Source organism: Palaemon carinicauda, chromosome 12, assembly GCF_036898095.1.
Source record: "Palaemon carinicauda isolate YSFRI2023 chromosome 12, ASM3689809v2, whole genome shotgun sequence".
NCBI classification, from domain to species: Eukaryota; Metazoa; Arthropoda; class Malacostraca; order Decapoda; family Palaemonidae; genus Palaemon; species Palaemon carinicauda.
In genome coordinates this window covers 47,135,682-47,146,064 of record NC_090736.1, presented here as the reverse complement: position 1 = coordinate 47,146,064, position 10,383 = coordinate 47,135,682, and positions in this window count along the sequence as shown.

The following is a 10,383-nucleotide window of genomic DNA, read 5'->3' as shown; positions in this document are numbered from 1 at the left end:
CCATAATCTTTAACGAAACATATTATGCATACATGTTATGCACGGGAATATGCATTTATGCATGCACAAGCACATATATGTATACTGTATGTATGTATGTATGTATGTATGTATGTGTGTGTGTATTTACAGTAAAAGAAAAGGCCTGTTGTTTTGCACAAGCACATATATGTATACTGTATGTATGTATGCATGTATGTATATGTGTGTGTATGTATGTATGTATATATTTATAGTAAAAGGAAAGGCCTATTGTTTTTATTGAGAATTATATGTCCTATTCATAAAAGCTTCTAATATTGAATAATTATTCTTAACTAATCCTATTTCATCTGTTCTTTTCGGCTTCTGACGTCACCACCACCACCTATTTCAGTGGCTACCCAGCAGTCAAAAGGACAAACCTACGAAACCTTAAAAATGCAATTAATAAAAAGAACATCCTAAACCAAGACTTGATAATAATGACCACCATTAGATTCCATTCATAAATATCTTTTGATTGTTGTGATTTAGGATTATAAAGGCTTTTTTATCTGTCTCTTATAGTAAATTAATCGTATTTTGTTGGTGGCTATTTATGTCATCTATGAGGGAATAGTTTACTATGGTTTAAGTGAAATTTAAAGTAAAGCTGACTTTGAGTATCGTTAATATACTCATAAATGATATAATAAATTTATAAAATAAACTATTGTACCTACATTATTATTATTATTATTATAATTATTACTTGCTAAGCTACAACCCTAGTACCCTAGTATGGAAAAGCAGGATGCTATATGCCCAGGGGCTCCAACAGGGAAAATAGCCCAGTGAGGAAAGAAAATAAGGGAAAATAAAATATTTTAAGAACAGTAACAACATTAAAATTAATATTTCCTACATAAACAGTCAAAACTTTAACATAACAAGAGGAAGAGAAACAAGATAGAATAGTGTGCCCGAGCGTACCCTCAAACAAGAGAACTCTAACCCAAGACAGTGGAAGACCATAGTACAGAGGCTATGGTACTGCCCAAGACTAGAGAACAATTAAGCATAATTACGAGTATTAAACGAATCATTCAAATATATATATTCACTGTTTAACTTCCTCTTTACCATTTAATGCAGTAAAGAAATTGTCCAACAGAATGGTTCTCCTGTTTTGCCAACAGATGGCTATTAGCAACTTGTTTATAGTCAAAATTCAGGAATTTTTGCTTGGAGGAATATCTCAAAGTGTCAAAATAAAAAAAAATGACATGTACAAAACCCACTATAGTAACTGAGTACCAAAGTACCTATCAAACCATTTCACTCACTTATAAACAATCTTATTTTATATGGAAATAAAGTTATTTTATGTGGTAAAGGCAATGGGATAATGTTTTGTCTTTATTAAATTGAACAACGATTATTATTTTCATTTTAAGGTATTTATATGATCATTATGATCATCCAGGAGTGTTTCCTCGTGCATTCTCAAAAGTGGGGAATGGAGATTGATAATCTTGGTACTTATGCAGAAAGTGGTAAAACATTAATGTAATATTCAAATGATGGTATTTTACCTTTCCACGAAATGTCAGAATATTAATCTGATAATGGCTGCATTCTAGCTCAATTTTGAAAGTATTTATTGGGGAGAGAGAGAGAGAGAGAGAGAGAGAGAGAGAGAGAGAGAGAGAGAGAGAGAGAGAGAGAGAGAGAGAGAGAAGGCAAAGACATTCTGTATAACCACCCTTCTGGATATATTAGATAGGTATTATAGAGGTAATGCCTAGCTTATAATGACTGGAGTCTTCATCTTGCAAGCATTCAATAAATGGTACCTTGGTGTTTTGCTATGGATTAAGACAAATTATTCTAGATATCTTTCTGTGCATTATAATCAGACGTCTCATTTAGAGCAAAACGGTCCAGAATAATAATAATAATAATAATAATAATAATAATAATAATAATAATAATAATAATAATAATAATAATAATAATAATAATAATAATAATAATAATCATGTCAGAGGATACTGATGTTCTTGTAATCCTATTGGACTTCACTCTGACATGATTAATGCTAAGCAAATCAGAAACATCTTCAGTAGAAGGAAAGGAAATAATATCCGACTCATAGATACATGAAGACTAGTGACGATTCTTGGCTCAGGTTTGTGTAAAGCGATGGCAGGAGTTTAGTATTCACTGGGTGCCATTGTGGGAGTGCCATAACTGGACTTTGAGAAAATTCAATTCAAGGAAAATTTTATGTCTTTTGGAATAGAATAGTCAGTTTCAGAATCAATGTTTGATACTATGTAGGCCTTTGCTTGTTACCTCTACAGAGCTACAGTAGTAGACTCAAAACTAGAGAGAGAGAGAGAGAGAGAGAGAGAGAGAGAGAGAGAGAGAGAGAGAGAGAGAGAGAGAGAGAGAGAGAGAGAGAGATATGGTTCTTTCGAAAGCTGAATAAAGAAAATTCTAATAATTCTGTTCAAACTACCTTCTGTGAGTTCACGTTAGTTCCCATTGCTCACACCCTTCCTCGTACTCAACACTCATGGAGAGAGAGAGAGAGAGAGAGAGAGAGAGAGAGAGAGAGAGAGAGAGAGAGAGAGAGAGAGAGAGAGAGAGAGAGAGAGAGAAAGACATTTAAGTTCAATCTCTTCTATTCGTCTATACACGTGCTGACAAGAAGCGAAAGAAGAAGAAAATAAATGGAGAGTTTAGGTAAACATTCTCTCTTGCTTTTCCAACTAGGGTTGTAGCTTAGCAAAAATTAATAATAATAATAATAATAATAATAATAATAATAATAATAATAATAATAATAATAATAATAATAATAGGTTGGCGCATTGCTTGCAACATTGCATACGTTCAGGGATTGGACGAGATAACCTTTTGAATACAGAAACCAATTGCTCATTGCACGATGCAATATGCAAGGGATACCAACAATAGAAGCTGTATATATGTGAAGTTATCTGAAGGTAAAACCTCCTGACAGTTGAATTATAGTATTCAAAATCGTTGAATAAATAACTAACTCAGTATTATATTCCCTTTACATTATTATTATTATTATTATTATTATTATTATTATTATTATTATTATTATTTGCTAAGCTACAACCCTAGTTGGAAAAGCAACATGCTATAAGCCCAAGGGCTCCAACGGGGTTAAATAGCCCAGTGAGGAAAGGAAATAAGGAAATAAATAAACGATATATTTATATATCTCTATCTCGGTAAGTAAACCTCACTTTTCGAGGATTAAAAAAGTTGACTGAAAAGTCACATTCCGTCAATTTAAAAAGATATTAAAATCCTCTTCATATTTTCGTAATTTACGTCCTATTGTAGACCCTCTTATCTGGATATTTCTAAGATAATAATGTGTGTGTGTGGTCTGTGATGGATATCTAAATTCGTCTTGTGTCCTCATTCCCTCATTATTTATTATCGCTTCAGCTACAACTGATCAATTTAAGTAATGACAAGTCATGTTATGTCAGTATTCAATTTGTCCTTAAGAAATTATTTACCTTCAGTTTATACAGTCATAACTACTCTCTCTCTCTCTCTCTCTCTCTCCTCTCTCTCTCTCTCTCTCCTCTCTCTCTCTCTCTCTCGCTCTCTCTCTCTCTCTCTCTTAAAATTGGGTCCCTAGTAATTGCAAAACCAGCAGGGAAAGGAAGAGAAGACGAGGGATTGGCGAACTAAGAAAATTTCGGGTATTAAGCGGGCATAGAAAAGACCATAAAACAGATATGAGTGGATAAAAAAAAAGTCTGAGGCCTTGTTCTGCAGTGGACTAGTAATGGCTGATATATATATATATATATATATATATATATATATATATACTATATATATATAATATAGTATATATATATATATATTGTGTGTGTGTAGAGAGAGAGAGGAGAGAGAGAGAGAGAGAGAGAGAGAGGAGAGAGAGAGAGAGAGAGAGAGCTGAATATTACTTTTGCGAATAAAGGGAAATGAAATATGAGCGGAAAACTCTCTCTCTCTCTCTCTCTCCTCTCTCTCCTCCTCTCTCTCTCTCTCTCTCTCTCTCTCTCTCTCTCTCTCTCTCTCTTTTACACCGATCATTAGAGTAGGAAAGAATTTCATAAATGGAGTGAAAACGAACGAAGAATTAAAGAAAGAAAACCTTGGAAAAAACAAGAGAATCGTCTTCAGCGTGAAATTTCTCCTGTTTTCCGCCTTTGAAGACATTTTGAAGATTCTTACCAGAGAGAGAGAAAGAGAGATACGGAAGGCGAACATTACATTTCGGGAATGAACGAAGATGAAATAAGAATGCTTCCAGAACGGTCTTCAGAGGGTTAGATTTGCCTCAGAAGCTTCTTAGCTGATAAATGTTACGATTCCCACATAAAGAAAACTATGAATAAATATTTGCTTTTGTTATGTTTTTTTTTAATTTCTTTCGGTATATCTTTATCTTGTGGATTCTTTCTCTTTTTTCCTCTCTCTCTCTCTCTCTCTCTCTCTCTCTCTCTTCATACTTGAAGACATTTAGACTCCAGATGAAGCCACAAGAGAATTTATTGTGTTCTCTCTCTCTCTCTCTCTCTCTCTCTCTCTCTCTCATCTCTCTCTCTCTCTCTCGGTCCTCTACTTGTTTTTTTTTTAAATAATGCTGAATTCAGAAAGGTTTAGGTAATCATAAATATGGTTTTTCAAGTTTTCAAAGCATTTGGTGTGAATTTCGAAATGGAGGCAATGAAGAAAGCTGTAAGAATTCTCCTTAACGGAGGATGGCAATGGCGATCAGCTCTGGAGGAAGAGCTTGACTTGTGCGACGCGGCGCGTCGGAACCTGCAGGATTACAGGACCCAAAACAGTATGTGGCGGCGTCTGCATTCTGCCCTTGGGTACATCGGTTTATCGAACCTGGTTAGGTACGAGGAACCGAACCTGTCACCCTGCGACGGAAATCTGGTGGGCCTGGCTAGGAACATTGTCGGCGGCGAAGCAGCGAGAAGGATGAGATTCTCCGTTTGGTCGACCAACATGTTCTTTGGCCGGAGATGGCCTTGCTCTTGGGCACAGCTGCCTTTGGCACTGCTGCCGTCGGAGCATTTTTCTTTTTCAGGTACTTGTGTGGAAGAAACGGAAAAGGAGGAGAGACTGTGAGAGATGAAGAACTTTTGCAGAATCTTCTCGAGCAAATCGGAGAAACTACCCAGGAAGAGGGTGAATATCTTCCAGCTGAAGGAGTGTTCAGGAAGAGCTGGAAGATGGTGAATTTCTTCCAACTGAAGGAGCTTTCCAGGATGAACTGGAAGATGAAATCGATCTTCCTGCTGAAGGAGTGTTCCAAGAAGAGCTGGAAGATGGTGAATTTCTTCCAGCTGAAGGACTTTCCAGGATGAATTGGAAGATGAAATCGATCTTATTGCTGAAGGAGTATTCCATGATGCACTGGAAGATGAAATTGATCTTCCTGCTGTAGTGCTCCAGGATGAACTGGAAGACGAAATCAATCTTCCAGCTGAAGGAGTGTTCCAAGAAGAGCTGGATGATGGTGAATTCTTCCAGCTGAAGGAGTGTTCCAGGAAGAGCTGGAAGATGGTGAATTTCTTCCAGCTGAAGGGAGCTTTCCAGGATGAACTGGAAGATGAAATCGATCTTCCTGTTGAAGAAGAGGTCCAGTAATGAAGTGGAAGATGAAATTGTTCTCCCTGTGGAAGAAAAAAGAGATGAACATACAGAGGAGAAGGAGGAAGAAGAAAGAGGAGAGAAACTAGATGAGGACAAGCCAAAAGACGAAGAGTCTCTGCCTTTAGATTGGAATGAATATAAAAATGTGATCGATGGATTGAATTGCGATCTGTCCGAGGTGGAAATGACAACTAAAACATACAAGTGCGTAGGTGGGAAAAGACTGGAAAATTATGAACTGGGAATTTTGTTGGGGCAAACCAGAGCGAAATACGAGGAGGAAATGGCTGGATTGAGGGGTGAGATCTTTTCTCTAAATAATATCATTGAGGAGAGAGATAGTGTAATCTCTTCTTTAAATAATGTCATAGAGGAGAGAGATAGTGTAATCTCTTCTCTAAATAATGTCATTGAGGAGAGAGATAGTGTAATCTCTTCTCTAAATAATGTCATTGAGGAGAGAGATAGTGTAATCTCTTCTCTAAATAATGTCATTGAGGAGAGAGATAGTGTAATCTCTTCTCTAAATAATGTCATTGAGGGGAAAGAATTTGATGTTTCTGAGGCAATGACAAAAGAAGGTAGTCTGAGTCATGAGAGGAGGCATAATCAGGTACTTCAAGAAGTACCTGAGAAGAAAGAGGAGGAGGAAGAGGAAAAAGAGATAAAATGTGAAGAAGATCAAGAGGTAACATCGGAGGAATCAAGAGAAGAAGAAGAGGAGGATAGAAGAACAGACACACTTTTTCCCAAAACTGAAATCGAAGAGTCCCTTTCAGACAAAATGAGTGAAACGGATAAAATAGTGCTCATGAATTGGATAGAACTCTTCCAAAAAGATCATCCACCTCACAAGATTCTGGGTTGCTCTGAAAAATCCAACCAAAGAGGAGGCCTTGGCCGCCTATAATGGTAATTGTCAAACATGGGTTAACAGATATGGTAATTTTGACTACTGCACTGTCAAGGGCTGTGAGGGAGCCACCATTATTCTTGAAAAGTTAGCAGAAAGTTATTTGCATCTGACCTGTTCACAGGAAGAACTTGTAATCATTGAAGAAATAATGAATCGTGGTTACGAAGATACGATGAGCAATGCCTGGCTCATGATGAAGGACATCGATGTTAAAGAATTGATGGACCAAGAGGACCAAGATATATCAGAAGTTAACCAGGAGACAGAGACAACAATACAGAGTCCAGTTGAAGACAGCTGCACCTGGAGAAGGGATATGAGTAAGAAGAAAAGCAAGAAAAACATGAAAAAAAAAATAAAAAAAGCCATAAAATAAATCATTGGAAGAAGTACTAATCATTTGGAAGGATCAAAGGATTGGACTATGGAAGATGGAGAGAAAAGGAACTTTTCTTTTTTGAGGAGGAAATATCCTTTGATGTAAAAGTACAAGATTACATCATAGGAGTAAAAGTTCAGTGGAAAAAAAAAATACCAAAAGAAATAAAAAAAAAAAAAAATATATATATATATATATATATATATATATATATATATATATATATATATATATATATATATATATATATATATATATATATTTCCACTTTTGATTTGAAAGGAATATTTTTTAAAAGAAATATAAGTTGTGTTAAGTTCAATTTCGGTTTATTTTGTGAGGAAAAAGAGAGTCAGACAAGTTTTCCAGGACAAGAACTTCAAAATCTTCGACCTGATTAACCAGCTTGAAGGACGCTTGAGGAATGCAATGCTTAACTCTCCAGCTTGAACGATGCTTGGAATAACCTAGAGGACTGGCGCTGCTCATGGAAGAAATCTGGCAGATTCCAGTATGCTATGTACCTTGATGGGGTGTACAGGACTTTTGTCAAGTGTACAAATGGTCGGATATCTAGATCTATTCTTTTGGATACTATCCTTTGGGTGGTTCTGGGGGAATAATCTAGAAGACCGGCTCTGCAGAGGGATGAAGCTGGGCTTCTTCTATTAAGCAGTCTTGTCCTTATAGGTTGGCCCAAGATAGTTCAGCTGGGGAAGGAAGCTGGATCTCTAGTGAGGTGCTCATCCAATGGCTGCTGATGGAGGACTGGGAGCCGAGTCAGTTTTGGTCCTAAGGATGCTAGGCTTAATTGCCTGCCCTAAATAAGCTTGACTTAATCATCTGGCTTCATGCTTTTTGGATTAAAGACTTGGCTTAATTGCCTGGTCTAGAAAAGCTTGGCTTAATTGTCTGGCTTCATGCTTTTTGGATTAAAGACTTGGATTATTTGCCTGGTCTAGAGAAGCTTGGCTTAATTGTCTGGCTTCATGCTTTTTGGATTGAAGGCTTGGCTTAATTGCCTGGTCTAGAGAAGCTTGGCTTAATTGTCTGGATTCATGCTTTTTGGATTAAAGGCTTGGCTTAATTCCCTGGTCTAGAGAAGCTTGGCGTAATTGCCTAGCTTCATGCTGCTTGGATTGGAGGCTTGGCTTAATTGCCTGGTCTAGAGAAGCTTGGCTTAATTGTCTGGCTTCATGCTTTTTGGATTGAGAGCTTGGCTTAATTGCCTGGTCTAGAGAAGCTTGGCCTAATTGTCTGGATTCATGCTTTTTGGATTAAAGGCTTGGATTAATTGCCTGGTCTAGAGAAGCTTGGCTTAATTGTCTGGCTTCATGCTTTTTAGATTGAAGGCTTGGCTTAATTGCCTGGTCTAGAGAACCTTGGCTTAATTGTCTGGCTTCATGCTGCTTGGATTAAAGGCTTGGCTTAATTGCCTGGTCTAGAGAAGCTTGGCTTAATTGTCTGGCTTCAAGCTTTTTGGATTGAAGGCTTGGCTTAATTGCCTGGTCTACAGAAGCTTGGCTTAATTGTCTGGCTTCATGCTTTTTGGATTGAAGGCTTGGCTTAATTGCCTGGTCTAGAGAAGCTTGGCTTAATTGTCTGGCTTCGTGCTCTTTGGATTGAAGGCTTGGCTTAATTGCCTGGTCTAGAGAAGCTTGGTTTATGCTTTTTGGATTGAAGGCTTGGCTTAATTGCCTGGTCTAGAGAAGCTTGGCTTAATTGTATGGCTTCATGCTTTTTGGATTAAAGTCTTGGCTTAATTGCCTGGTCTAGAGAAGCTTGGCTTAATTGTATGGCTTCATGCTTTTTGGATTAAAGACTTGGCTTAATTGCCTGGTCTAGAGAAGCTTGGTTTAATTGTCTGGCTTCATGCTGCTTGGATTAAAGGCTTGGCTTAATTGCCTGGCCTAAAGAAGCTTGGTTTAATTGTCTGGCTTCATGCTGCTTGGATTAAAGGCTTGGCTTAATTGCCTGGTCTAGAGAAGCTTAGCTTAATTGTCTGGCTTCATGCTTTTTGGATTGAAGGCTTGGCTTAATTGCCTGGTCTTGAGAAGCTTGGCTTAATTGTCTGGCTTCATGCTTTTTGGATTAAAGGCTTGGCTTAATTGCCTGGTCTAGAGAAGCTTGGCTTAATTGTCTGACTTCATGCTTTTTGGATTGAAGGCTTGGCTTAATTGCCTGGTCTAGAGAAGCTTGGCTTAATTGTCTGGCTTCATGCTGCTTGGATTAAAGGCTTGGCTTAATTGCCTGGCCTAAAGAAGCTTGGCTTAATTGTCTGGCTTCATGCTGGTTGGATTAAAGGCTTGGCTTAATTGCCTGGCCTAGAGAAGCTTGGCTTAATTATCTGGCTTTATGCTGCTTGTATTAAAGGCTTGGCTTAATTGCCTGGCCTAAAGAAGCTTGGCTTAATTGTCTGTCTTAATGCTGCTTTTATTAAATGAGGTAGTGGTGAGGAGGGTAGTGGGAACCTTGCTGGCTTCTATCTTTCTCAAAAGTGGAAGTTGGCAGAACCCGCCTGATGAGCCCTTTGGTAAGGGCAAAACCCTTATATAGTGTGTTTTAATTCAAAATATTATATATATATATATATATATATATATATATATATATATATATATATATATATATATATATATATATATATATATGTGTGTGTGTGTGTGTGTGTGTGTGTGTGTGTGTGTAATCATCTATCTCAATGGAATTCAATACCGAAAATTACCTCTGGGAGTGTATATCCTATGGAAATTCATTTATGATAAATGCTTCTGGCTGAGCGAGGATTCGAACCTATGCCCTGAGCCGAAACGATGCCTACATGGACGAGTTTGCCGATTGTAAAATCGTCCATTGCATTGTTTCGGCTCATGGCATAGGTTCGAATCCTTGTTCAGCCAGAAGTATTTATCATAAATGAATTTCCATAGGATATACTCTCCCAGAGGTAGAATTCGGTATTGAATACCATTATGGGTGATTATCATCATTATTACTATTATCTAAGCTACAACCCTTAGAATATTTTGTATATTTGTAATAAAATCATGAGAATAATCTTGTCTTTTCTCTTTCAACAGGAAAAGCGAACTGTCACAGCTTCAGACTCCTGACATTGGGTGGTGGGTGGTGAGTACAGGACAAGTAATATTTTGTAGTGTTTTGTAATAACTCTTACCTGAAGACCCTTAATTGAACACTTTCTTTTTATTCTTCTCAGTGTAGGTAGTAGTAGAATAGAGAGAGAGAGAGAGAGGGAGAGAGAGAGAGAGAGAGAGAGAGAGAGAGAGAGAGAGAGAGAGAGAGAGAGAGAGAGAGAAGTGTCATTTGCAAGAAGCAGATAAGGTTTGAAGTAAAGACAAGACGGTTTAATTTGTTAAAAAGGCATATGCCACTTCAAACAGACTTA